Consider the following 13720-nt stretch of genomic DNA (forward strand, 5'->3'; position numbering starts at 1 on the left):
TTTTGGGGTGGGGGTTGGTATATGGAGGCATATACCTTGATGTCATTCATAATCATTAAATAATTAATAAAGTATTTTTATCTGACTTCCTCATTAATTTGAAGTCATTTATATATTTTGAGGAAAGCAAATATTAGTTTAGGCAAACTATAATAAGCTTACATTGTCTCCCTGAAAAAATGCCCTGTTTTCTACAAACTGCTTTTAACATGATTATGATAGTTTTAAATAGAGAACAATTTTCCATGTGGACTAAAAATATAAAATATTCTAGCATTTTCACTATACTATATTTGTACCTATTTTATGTACAATATTTCATTAGATAAATAAGCCATGAGTGTGGAACTGAATCAAAGGCTTTGAAATAATCAACAATCACTATCATATCATCATTATTGTATGTAGACAAAGAGGAAATGTACTGAATGTTGTAAGGCACTAAATCTGGAGAACAGACTCAGAAATCCTTGGGACAGAGTCCAAAATCTGAGCATCTTATGACCAACAGTCTACATGTCTCTTGCCCAAGAACTTCAGGAAGATGACAGTTCTGGGTGGTTTTCATTAATCTGAATTATTGAGAAATATAATCTGTTTTCCCAAGACTGTTTCTCCTGTGACTAGAGCCAAATATCCCATAAAGGGTCTAGCAACTAAAGCAAAAAGGGATTATTGGAAGGATGCAAAGGTTAGAACTTTGCCCATGGCCAACAATAATATTTGAACTACCCTACAGCACCAAGAACTTGAGTTTACAGGGTCTTTTCCCTCCTCCCTGTCTCCTTTTCCTTCCTTTTTTTCCAGCTGTCTCCCTGCCTGTCTCTTGTTCTGTTCCATTTCATTTCAAGGAAAATTTCTTGTAGAAGCCAGAGAGATGGGCACAAGCTTTGAGCACATCCTGTTCTGCAGCTGTTGTGCTATAGTGGAGTTCAGAGCCTTCAACACCAGCCCTGCAGAAGGAAAAAGCAGGGTTTGGAAACTGAGTTCACTCTTCTGCTTCCAGCTCACCATCCAGAATAGTTGCTGGGTGAGGATTGCTCCAAGATGTCTAAAAGGTATTGCAGGAGTATTGCACCTGACCTCAAAGCTTTTCTACTGCTATGGACAAACCTGTACGCAACTCAACCCCACTATTTAAAGCCACATTGTGCAGGCACGAATGCCAAGCCCAGTTAGGAAAAGCAGGCATGAACAAGAATACAGAGATTTAACCATATTATAGAATACTTGAGAGGAGTACTTATCTTGCCTGGTTAATAAGCATAATTTAGTTACTGTTTTTTTTAAATTTTTTTTTTATTTTAAACCCTTAACTTCTGTGTATTGACTTATAGGTGGAAGATTGGCAAGGGTAGGCAATGGGAGTCAAGTGACTTGCCCAGGGTCACACAGCTGGGAAGTGTCTGAGACCGGATTTGAACCTAGGACCTCCTGTCTCTAGGCCTGGCTCTCAATCCACTGAGCTACCCAGCTGCCCCCTAGTTACTGTTTTAAGAAGAGTTTGAGATATGTTCTCTCTCTCTCTCTCTCTCTCTCTCTCTCTCTCTCTCTCTCTCTCTCTCTCTCTCTCTCTCTCAGCCCAGACAAGGAGGATAAGGCAAGATCAAAGAAATGTGCTCAAGCAGTGGAAATCAGAGAAAAGGGAAAATTCAAATGTTCACTTTTCACTTCTATGTTTATGTTCAAACCTTCACTGGCCTACCAAGGCAGGCAGACAAAGAAACGAGAGGTAAAGACTAAAGAAGATAGAAGAGAGTTATATCACAGATAAGTTTTTGCAGTCCTGCACTGAGAAGCCTGAAGAAGTAGGCAGGAAGAAGGGAACAAACATTTATGAAGCACCTAATCTATGTCAAGTGCTGTGCTAAGTACAAATACCTCATTTCATCATTACAACCCTGGGAAGTAGGTGCTGTTGTTATCATCTCTCTATTACAGGCAAGGAAAATGAGACAGAGATTAAGCGACTTGACCAGGCTAACATAGCTAGTAAATATTGGTCAGAATTGAACTCCTACTCCCAGTCCAGCATTTTATTCCCCAAACAACTTAGCTGCCTTGATCACAGACAAAGGGAACAGAACCAAGTCTCTGGGCTTTGGAAAGGTCTTTCAAAAGTTAATATCCAAATAATGTAAATGATTTCCTGCAATGGAGAAACATCTCATTATCCTGGAGTGATGAGCTCTCTCATTTCAGACCCAGCATAAGTGGAATTCTACAGGTCCAAGCAGGAAGAAACCCAGAGCCAAGACTATGGAGTGGTTATTTCCATACTTCATTACCAAAATGATGAATCTTTGGTGCCAAACCTTTCCTTTTTAAATTTCTATGAAATTATTCAGACAGGCAAGGCTAAATATACCAAAAGGAATGATTTTAGGGTCAGACAGGTAGTCAAAGTCAAAGTGGTTTCTCCTTTATGGAAATTACAAAATTAAATAGCTGAAGGGAAGCATTTCTTTAACCCTTTCAGTTCTTCCCATTGTTATACTCATCCCTTTTGATATAGACCTTGCTGGTCCTTGGGAGTCATGGGTACCATCAATCCAAGGAAAAGATCTACCAGGCACTGGCAATAGAGGACAAGAGAAACAGGATCGAGTGTCCTGGGTAGATATTTGGCAGAATGACTGTGCCTACAAAATTCTTTCCATCTTTGTTTTGATGGACAAAGTTCAATGCCAGAATATTTGGTTTATGAGTCATACTAATTACAGCTGAGGGAGAGAGGAGGGAACCAAGAACAAAACCCAAGCATGTTCAGGAAAAAAAATGTTCCATCCTTATTAGACTGGATGGGGAAGCTGCAACCTAGGAATGCAAAGGGCCAGATGTTCTCTTACCATGAGAATATTGGCTTATGTCACTCCCAGTGGGCATCAAAGGCAGCTATATGTACTTTTCATAGTAGTCATCACTAGCACAGAGAACTTTTACACTTGTAGGAAGAAAGAACTTCAATCTAAAATCCATATTCCCAAGTAGTAGTACTGGCTCTCACTCAAAGCTCTCTCCTTTTAATCTAGAGGTCACCTTTCAAAGATGCACATCCTCTTATCTTTTTCTAGGTAGATAGGAGTGCTATTAAAGTAGAAGAGGAAACGAGATAAGGTTCATAGGTAAGATAAAGTATATTTCTTTCTATGCAACCAGGAATTCTCCATAGGACAGAGATATAACTTGCTAGGAACTAGGAAAAAAAATAAATTAAGTCCAACAAGCTTCTACTACGTGCTTTCCATGTGCAAGGCATTGCAGTTAAGTACACAAGAGCCAAAAACAAAAGGCTCAGCTCTGCCACTAACTAACTGAGTCATCCTGGAAAATCATTTAATCTCTTTCAACCTCAATTTCTTCCTCTTTAAAAATGAAGAGATTAGGCTAAATTCTTTTACTGTTCTAAAGCTCTGTATTTCCATGGGTATGTGAGAGAGGAAAAAGATGATATTCTTTGGCACCCTACTCCTTGGGACACCGAGCAGATCTGCTGAAGGACTTCCTAATTTTCTGTCTCCAGATCCAGTTGTTGATAGTGTCAAGGCCAAAATATGTCATCAGCCCATTATCAGTAACTGTAATTGTACAAATATAGTCAGAAATGCACACATACAAATAAGCACATTAATTTTCAAAGATGCCATCTGTGTCTTAGCAGACCATTGGAAGAGCTTATGTTTCTTTACTCTGTAAAAAAAACAGGGGCAAAGCAACTCCCAAGGACGTCACACACTTCCCACTGGGACCTGTGATACATCTAGCCTTTGGGAAAAGTCATTTTTTCTCAGGGAACTTTACATTTAGTTTAGGTTGCTCAGGCAAGACACTCCCATCTATGCAAAAATCCTGGAAAAGGAGGAAATAGAGAAGGAAAGAGACAGAGAGAAAGAGACAGTGACAAAGAGTCAGAAAGAGAAAAAAAATCAGAGAATAAGCATGATTCCTCATACCAAGAGGAGAAATTATAAATCAGAGTATCACAGGATCACTGACAGAGGAAGACACATGGTAAGGGATTAGGATGATCTACAAAGAAACTGGGAACCCGGATAGGAGCTGCCTTTGAAAAAAGAAGTTCACAAATGGTAACGATTACCTCCCCATACCCCTCCCAAGCAAACTGGTGTTTCTGTCTAAAGATAGAAAATCACAAGTATGCACAGAAAAGCATTTATAGTGACTAGAGCCTGAGTCAGGCATGTCCTACATACATATAAACTCATCTCTACAGGTTGTTTGCCCCTGGATCAACTTCTTGGCACAGGTTGTGTTGCATAGCTATCAAAGAGACTGTCCAATAGGTTGTGTTTCTGGTAACATTAATATACCATGCAAAGACTCATACCCCCAGCCCTAAAGCCCCTCAAATGAGCCTGGTGAAGTGACATTGTTTTTTCCTGTCCAAGCTGGACTCCCTCCAGGAACATCGCAGTTATTTAAATGCAGAAGCCAAAAGTCAATGCTTCCGGTAATATGTGAGGGGATATTTGGGATAAATCTTGACAGCCTAGTAATAAAAAAAAAAAGCTGCCCATGGTGGGTAGCACCTCCTTACCAAGCAAATTCAGTCAGTGGGTCCCATCTTCCTTCTCTTTTAACTCCCTCAGGAAAGCACAAGAAACAACAACAACCACCTGAAGCTGATACCTTAAGAACAAAAGGAGGGATGTCCAGTCCTGAAAATGTTTACTAGCAAAAAATCTTTACTAAAAGAAGTTTCCGAGCACTCATGCCCTTTCCATATACAGGGAGTAAGGCCCTAAATTACAGCACTTATGGATGTGGATGGAGTGAATGACAGCAAGGGACAAACAAGGACATCAAACTAACCCTTTCTCCTTTTGTAAGACTGTCAGCAGCACCAAATCATTCAGCCTCCATCCCTGAGAGTGTGCCTGCTGCAAAGTTTTCCTGTCAGTTTTACTGTGGAGACCCTGAAAAATTAATGTACTGGGACCAAAGAAGCAAGAAGCCAAGCCCAGTGCCTTGGCACTCCTCTATCTTCACCCTCACTTTAGCCCTCTTTTGGCTCCCCCGCCCCCAATCTAGCCCCAGCCCCACTCAGCCTACCTTGGTGTTAACTTCCCGGATTCAGGATTTTGTTTTCTATCTTGTCTGCCTCTCCACCAGCAACTGTCTTGTTGCCTCTGCAGAGGCTCGATCTTTTAGAGCATCTCCTGGGGGTTGGAACCTCCTCCCCAGTCAGGTCTGAGGGGAAGCACAGACTTGTTTGGAAGACAGACCGCAAGGGGGGAAATGTCCCGAGGGAAGAAAAAAGCAAAAGAGAAGTGGGGGAGGGGATGAGTGCAAGAAACAGCCAGTCCCCTCCCTGCACCTTTATCTCCAGGGCTCCACGATTTCTTAGGCCAGAAGCGGAAATGCGGTTTCTCGAAAGTCTAGGAAGGGAGGAAGAAACCAGGACAAACACGTAAAGAGAAAAGCCCAGCCAGATATGAGGCGCAGTGGAGCCTCGAATGGCTCCCAGTACATTTATACAAACTGCATCAGTTAAGTATTAACTCTGTGTGTGCCCGAGTTGGCAGGGCGAAATCAACCTCTGCTGTTCCCCGCCACCTCTTGGGAGCCAGCCCAGACTGGAGAATCAGACTTGCAACATCAGAGTATCCAAAAGTCAATCCAGATGTTGTTAGCCTATTTGTGCCTGTAAGAACTAGACAGCAGTGGCATCGGGACCCCAGACCAAGGAAGCCCTGGGCCAAAGTCATCAAGTTATGAGATAAAAGGGTCTCTGAAGTCCAGAAATGCCTGTGACCAAACCAGTGAATTTTTAAGCTTCCATTCTAAGCCAAATCTGAATTGGACCCTAGAAGTTTAGGACACCTGAACGAGGAGAGGATTTGATGCTCTATCTAATCTTCCCTCACGAACCAAACTAATAGCAAGCTCATTAGAAGAGGAGGGATCTGACCAGAGAATCAATGTCGGCTATAGTAATGACAGTCTCCTCTCTCTTCTCCAAGTCCTGTGTGAGGAGTGCTCATCATGGACATAGTTTCTCTACTTTAGGAGTTATTCCTGTAGGTAGGCACTCCCTCTGGCTATCTATATCTGGGCAGGAGACGTGGCAGTATGGGATACAGGTATTGAACCCCCAAGGGAAAGCTGCTTTCCCTTGCTTTGGTATTTCCTTCCTGGATTTCTCTACATATTTCTTCTTGGAATGCCAAATACAAACATCTGGGGGTGGGACCTTTTTTTTTTTAAATGGAGTAGCCTTGATATACATCTGGCACAGGTAATCTTGCCCTACCACTGGAGGTCAGGCAGGGAGTCAAATATGGATGAGGATGGAATGAGAGGAAATTGATGGCAGATGACCAATGACATCCCCTGGCAGACACCCCCATGCCATGCCACTGACAATGTTAACACCTTGGTGTAAGAGTAGAAGGAGCCAGTACTGTCAAATCCTTATAGGACTTTTCAATACTGTCAATAACTTTTCAGGGTTTTTTCATGGTATTTAAAACCAATCCATTTGTGACAGAGCAAAAATTCATTTTAAGAAATTCTGACTACAGTGATGAATACTTTTTTTTAAGAGACATTGTTAGGAGATTAAGTGTTCAGGTTTCCTAAGGTTGCTATTCTAGTTGTGGTTCTAGGTAATGATAAGAATAAGGTCAAAAGTCTCATAGGATTCATGTCTAAGGACTGGCAAACACATGCCTTATAGCTTATCAATTCAGGAAAATTCAGAGATAAATTTATCTTCAGTAAGTAACTTAAGGAAGTTCGGGAATGAATGAGGGCATGGGCCCAACAAACTCATTAATTTTCCCATAGCTTTGTCCTTAGATGGCCTTTACAACAAGGGAAACTCCACCATAATCTTACAAGAAGCAGTTGAGAAGGGTCAAGGATTCATCATCTTTATGAAATTGCTATTAAAGTCTTTACACCTCATAGTTAAGAGTACCTAGGACAGTGACGGGCAACCTTTTGAGCTTGGTATGTTAAAATTCACCAAAAAACCAAATGTAATTCAGGAGGTGTGTCACTTCAAGAAAAAAATCATAATTTTGTGATATTTATAATTTAAATAACAAAAATGTATAATTGTAATATATAACTGTATTTAATAAACCAAAATAAATGAATTAACATAGGTAGAATTGTCATCTATAGTGCGCAGAGTGTCTACACTACAGAAAATTGTTTTGTCTTCGGCATGCGGCCCCATACTTCTCTGTATGTGGCCACATGTCATCGAAAATGGCTATGCGTGTCAGTGCTAACATGCATGTCATAGGTTTGCCATCACTGATCTAGAACCTATCTACAGTCTTCCTAGAATCAGGAAATTTCCTGGACTAGGTCCTTGCTAATAAGCCTTGAAATTCCCCCATTTTTCTACCCTGGTAGCTCAGACATGTTGTAGCAATGGATTAATGTTATGTTTTAAAATTTTTTAATGTTGAATTTATATTGATATTTCTTTTGGCATCACCTTCATTTCTAAATATACCCCCATTCTATCAAACAAACCATCCCTTGTAAAAAAGAACAAGAAAAAAAGAAAGAAAAAAGAAGCTAAACAAAAATAATCAACATATCAACCAAGTCTGACAAATTTAGGAAATATTCCACATTGAAAGTTCCTCACCTCTAAAAAAAAGGAAAGGAGGTAAGGTTCATTTTCTCATTCTTTCCATGGGGTCAAGCTCAGTCATTATAATTACACAAAGTTCAGTTGGGGATTTTCTGTTCTTTCCAGTTCCATTTGTAGTCTTTGTGTATATTATTTTTGTGATTATGTTTACTTCATTCTGTATCAATTTGTATAAGTCTTCTTACACTTCTTTGAATTCTTCATATTTAGGCATAAAAAGAGGAAGCTAGGTGGTACAGTGGATAAAGTGCTACATTTGGAATCAGGAAGACTCAAGTTCAAAGTCTGCCTCAGAAATTAGTTATGTGACCCTGGGCAAGGCATTTAACATACTATCCTTAGTTTCCTCATCTGTAAAATGGAAATAATAATAACACCTATCTCTCAGTGTTACTATGAGAATCAAATGAGATATCACATGTAAATCACTTGACTTCAATGTCTGAAATTGGCAAATACTTTTTATTTATAGTTCCTTGCATCCACATAAGTGCTGCTATATGAACATTTTGTTGTATATGGAACCTTTCCTTCTATCATTGACCTCCTTGAAGCATATACCTACAATGGGCCTTGGGCAAACTTTAAAGTGCTATAAAAATGTTACATATTATTATATTACTTTATTGTAGTCATTATTTTATCTGCTCATGTTTTTCTGTTCCCCATTCTATATCCTCCACTTTGAAGACAAAGTGATTTTTTTTCCTAAAACACAGATTTGTCTATTAAATTCCAGTATTTCCCTATCACTTCTAGTATCAAGTACAAAATCCTCTGGTGTTCAAGGTCTTTTAATAACCTGGTCCACCCCAAACGTTTCTAGTCTTCTTATACTTACATTCCAATACAATATTCTTTGATCTGTGTTAATGGTCTCCATGCTATTCCCTGAACAAGATACTCCATCTCTTGGCTCTAGGTATTTTCTCTGGCTGACCTCCATGACTAGAATGCATCCTTCTCATCTCTGTCTCCTGGCTTCCTTTAAATCCCAGATAAAATTCTACCTTCTATAATAAGTCTTTTTCAATCTCTCTAAATTCTAGTGCCTTCCCTCTGCTAATTATTTCCTATTCTGTATATAGCTTGTTTTTACATATTCATTTTGCATATTATTTCCTCCATTAGATTGTGAGCTCCTCATAGCTCTCAGCAAAATGACCGGCATAATAGTAAGAGCTTAATACGTTATTGACTGACTGAAATGAGCATCTACTTTTTGTTTACAATTGCTTCTGTACACAAAACGCTGCCAAATGAATATTTTGGTGTATATGTGATGTAGGCTGAAATGTCCCACAAACTCTGTCAAGTAACTGTATACAATCAAAAGAACACAGAAATCATAATTAGTTGATTAGAAAGGGGCTACCTTTCATATAAGATTTATATATGAGTTGCTTAGAGTTGCAATTATGAGAAAAATCATATCAATCTTTAGACATAGCCTAGGTGCTTGGTTGTGTGTGAAGTAACATTATCTAGGGACCTCCACCCCAGCTTTAAATCCCACACACCTCAGTGGATCAACATAGGAATCAGAGTCACATGTCTGACACCAGCGACCGTGTGCAGGCCTGGCATCAGGGAAGCCTAACAACTTCCTTAGTAACTAATTTAGATTAAAAAAGCATTCCTGAAAACCCTTGCCCACCTCTTACCCATTCCTCTTTCTCAGTCTTTCCCTTCACTTACCACACCTCCTTTCCTTACCTACTTACTATACTACCCACTCTGTTACTATATTCTCTTACAATAAAGCTTGTTTCCTTGAAATGGAGTCAGTTTGAGCCATCAATCAATTCTTTGGATGAGACCCAATTAGCATTGACCATATCATTTATGGCCTCTGACCAGGGCCTTAGTGAACATTAACCACATATGGAACCTTTCTATCTTTAACCTCTTTGAAGCATAAAACTAGCAATGAAATCTAGGCCAAAATGGACATTTTTACTACTTTTTCTGGCAGGAACATCTCTTTTGCTAAGCTCTCCCAGAGAAACAATAGACACTATTACTGAATCTTCATGAGGCCAATGAAATGTTGTAGAAATGGCAGTCTGGATGATAAGTTTGGGGAGATTATTAACATTGTAGACAGTAAGAGCAATAATATGGGATGATCAACTATGAATGACTTAGCTACTCTCAGCAATATCCACGACAGTTCTGAAGGACTTATGATAAAGAATGCTATTTACCTCCAGAGAAGGAATTACTGGAATAATGCAGATCAAAGCATATGTTTTTAAAAATTTATGTCTTTATTTGGGGGGGTTGGGTTTTATATGAGTGTTCTCTTATGACAATGAACAATATGGAAGTAAGTTTTGCATGATAATACATGTATAACTCAGATAAAATTGCTTATGTCTCCAGGAAGGGGACATTTAGGATCTTATAATTTCAGAAAACTTATGTGGAAAATTGTTATTACATGTAATTGGTAAAATAAAATATTTTTACCAAAAAAATAACTAGCTTTAATAGTGGCTCTATATTGCCTCCAAAATCAAATACAGAATTTTTTGTATTCAAAGCTCTTCATAACTTAGTCCCTCTTACCTTTCCAGGCTTCTTATATCTTACTCCCTGACGTATACTTTTTTATCTGGTAACATTGGCCTCCTTCTTGTTCCATGAACAAGACACTCTATCTCTCAGATCCAGGCATTTCATGCCTGAAATACTCTTTGTTCTCATCTCTGCCTACTGGTCTCTCTGATTTCCAATAAGTGCCAACTAAAATCCCATCTTAATTCTAGTGCCTTCCCTCTTTTATTTATCTCTTATTGATCCTACATATAGCCTGTTTGTACATATTTATTTGCTTATTGTTTCCCCTATTAGTTGTAAGCTCCAAGAGGGCAAGAACTGCCTTTAGACTCTTTTTTGTACATAGTAAGTACTTAATAGATGTTATTGACTGATTTACTTTTGAAAAGCTGAAATGGCCTCTGCTATAACACCTTCCATACATGGGGGGAAAAACTGGTGAAATTTGAGCCATAGAATTATTTTTGACATTTAGGACCTCAAATAATGTTATCCACATTAAGAGAAAGAACTGTAGGAGTAGAAATGCAGAAGAAAAACATGATTTATCACTTGTTTATATGGGTATATGATTTGGGTTTTTAGTTTTAAAAGATTACTCTATTACAAAAATGAATAATATGAAAATAGGTACTGAGTGATAATACATGTATTGTATTGATAATACATTGGAATTGCTTATGAGCTCCGGGAGGCGGAAGGGAAGAGGGGAGTAAAAGAATATAAATCATGGAAACATGGAAAAATATTTTTAAATTAATTAATTAAAAAAAGATTTTGGGGTATGGCTTCTGAAACAAGAGGTTGATAAGATTTCTGATAAGTTTGTGGAGTGCTAGTAAGTCAATTAAACACTTAGAGAAATAAGAACTATTTTGCCTTACCCAATATTAAGTCATCCCCTATATCCTTTGCCCCACTTGGAAGTCTTGAATTACACAAGTCACTATATCTGGAGTCAAGAGGCTTCTAGAATGAGTCTCAGTGGAAAAATAAGGGTTCTTTGAGACTTGGATCATTCTAACTATAAGACTTGCAAGAGCCATTTATTGGTGTCATGTAAAAAAAGAAATGAATAATCAATCATCAAATATAAGTTTAACTTATGAAAAACAATAGCCAAGTTTACTATTATACCAATGACCAACAAAGTCTCTTGGGGCACACCAATTTTCCACCAAAAATTCTTGAGGGCAGACCATCAATAGAAGTGGCATACTTTCTTAGATGGTAAGTACCCTTGATTACCAAGGTTAAGTCTAGGTCATAGAATGGTGATGGCAAACCTATGATATGCATGCCAGTGCTGACATGCATAGCCATTTTTGATGACACACAGCCACATGTGGCCGCATACAGAGAAGTATGGGGCCACATGCCGAGGACAAAACATTTGCTGTAGTGTAGTGTAGTACTTCACCTAAGTAGCAGTATATTGAAAAAAAAAACTCACATCATCATCACTTTATATATTTTTTAATTTTTCAAACACTCAATCCACTGAGCTACTCAGCTGCCCCTAGTCATATGTTTTTTAAAAGTCTTTCTTTTTTTAATTCAAAGATATTTTATTTTTCCAATTACATGTAATAATAATTTTCAAAAGGTCCAAACCTTCTCCTTTCCCCTTCTTTCCTTCCCCTCACTCAGAAATGGGAAGCAATTTGATCTGGGCCATATATGTATTATCATATAAAATGTACTTCCAGGGGCAGCTGGGTAGCTCAGTGGATTGAGAGTCAGGCCTAGAGACAGGAGGTCCTAGGTTCAAATCCGGCCTCAGACACTTCCCAGCTGTGTGACCCTGGGCAAGTCACTTGACCCCCATTGCCCACCCTTACCACTCTTCAACCTAGGAGCCAATACATAGAAGTTAACGGTTTAAAAACAAAACAACAAAAAAAAAAACAAACGTACTTCCATATTAGTCATTGTAAGTTTTAACTCTTTCTTTCCAATTGCTTCCAGTATTTTTTCTTCTTTGACCTGATTTTGACTACGATATTCTTATATGTTTTCATCTTCGGGCTCCTAACAAGATAATGAATTCTTTCAACTTTCTTTTTGCTTTCTGGCTCTGAGAGAGCTGGGCGGCTTTCTTTTATGACTTCTTGAAATATGGTATCCATGTTTTTTGTTTGGTCATGGTTTTCAGGGAGCCTAATGATTTAAATTTTTTGTGGAACAGAAAAAGGGAATTTTATGTGAAACTACAAATCTCTATCACATGAATTTCAAAGTTTCTATTCAACTCTGATATTTTCATTAAGAATGCCTGGAAGTACTATATTTCAAAGTTCCAACTTTTCTCTGGTAACTTAATTTTTTTAATTAATTTTTTAAAACAATAAAAATCCACCACCTCTTTCCCCCCATCTCAATCCTCACTGATTAAAAAAAAAAATCGGGGGCAGCTGGGTAGCTCAGTGGAGTGAGAGTCAGGCCTAGAGACAGGAGGTCCTAGGTTCAAACCCGGCTTCAGCCACTTCCCAGCTGTGTGACCCTGGGCAAGTCACTTGACCCCCATTGTCCACCCTTACCACTCTTCCACCTATGAGACAATACACCGAAGTACAAGGGTCTAAAAAAAAAATCCCTGTTATAGGCATTGATAATTTCAAACAAAACAAATTCCCACTTTGGTCATATCTTAAGAAAAATGTCTCAATTTTCACTCTTAGTTCATCACTTCTCTATTAGGAGGTAGGTAGCTGATCAGAATTTCTCATCCTTTACAAGTTGTCTTTTCAATATTATTGGAATTGTATAAATTATTCTCTTGGTTATATTATTTTGCTTTGGATCAGTTCAAAAAAGACTTCTCAAGTTTCTCTGAAACTATCATTTCCTATAGCACAATAATAATTCAACACATTCATATATAGTTAAATCATTTCCCAACTGATGGACACACCCTCAGTTTGAAATTCTTTGCTATTGTAAAAATAGCTGCTATATTTTTGCATGAGTCCTTTTCCTGTTTTTCTGATCTCTTTGGAGCAATAAATCTGGAAGTAGTATCACTGGGTCAAAGAATACATGCAGTTTAATTAAAAAAAAAATTTGGGAATAGTTCCAAATTGCTTTCCTGAATAGCTAGCTAGTTCATAGTTTACTAATGTACCTCTTTTCCCATAGCTTCTCCTGCATTTGTCATTTTCCTTTTTTTGACAACTGCAAATCTGATGAGTATGAGATTGAAACAGTTTTTAATTTGCATTTCTCTAATTACTAATTATTTAGAGCATTTTTTAAATAAGCCTATCTTGGATTTCTTCCTCTTAGAACTGTCTGTTCATATCCTTTGACAATATATTAATTAGGGAATAGATCTTATTCTAATAAAATTGATTCAGTTTCTCACATATCTGAAAAATGAAACTTCTATAAGCGAACCTTATTGTAATTTCCCCCCATTTAACTGCTCTTCTTCTAATTTAAATTGCATTGATTATACTTCTACATTTGTAGTTTTAATTGTTGTGTATTTCCTTTCATCTTATTTTCTTATTCTCATTCTCT

At 38.1% G+C, this 13720-nt stretch overlaps 1 protein-coding gene across 4 annotated transcripts in view; it reads right to left on the bottom strand.

The window, feature by feature from the left end:
* The window catches only part of C1QTNF1 (C1q and TNF related 1), a 35997-nt gene extending 30581 nt beyond the window's left edge, over positions 1–5416 (bottom strand). For 2 of the 4 annotated variants that reach the window (XM_044671975.1, XM_044671972.1), the window contains exon 1: positions 5074–5415. The gene's annotated coding sequence lies outside the window, so the exon portion shown is untranslated. Of the gene's footprint in view, positions 1–4558; positions 4601–5073 lie in introns of those variants that run through there. The other 2 variants (XM_044671973.1, XM_044671974.1) reach the window with 2 other exon arrangements.
* Positions 5417–13720: the final 8304 nt, after the last annotated feature.

Source organism: Gracilinanus agilis, chromosome 4, assembly GCF_016433145.1.
Source record: "Gracilinanus agilis isolate LMUSP501 chromosome 4, AgileGrace, whole genome shotgun sequence".
Lineage (NCBI taxonomy): Eukaryota > Metazoa > Chordata > Mammalia > Didelphimorphia > Didelphidae > Gracilinanus > Gracilinanus agilis.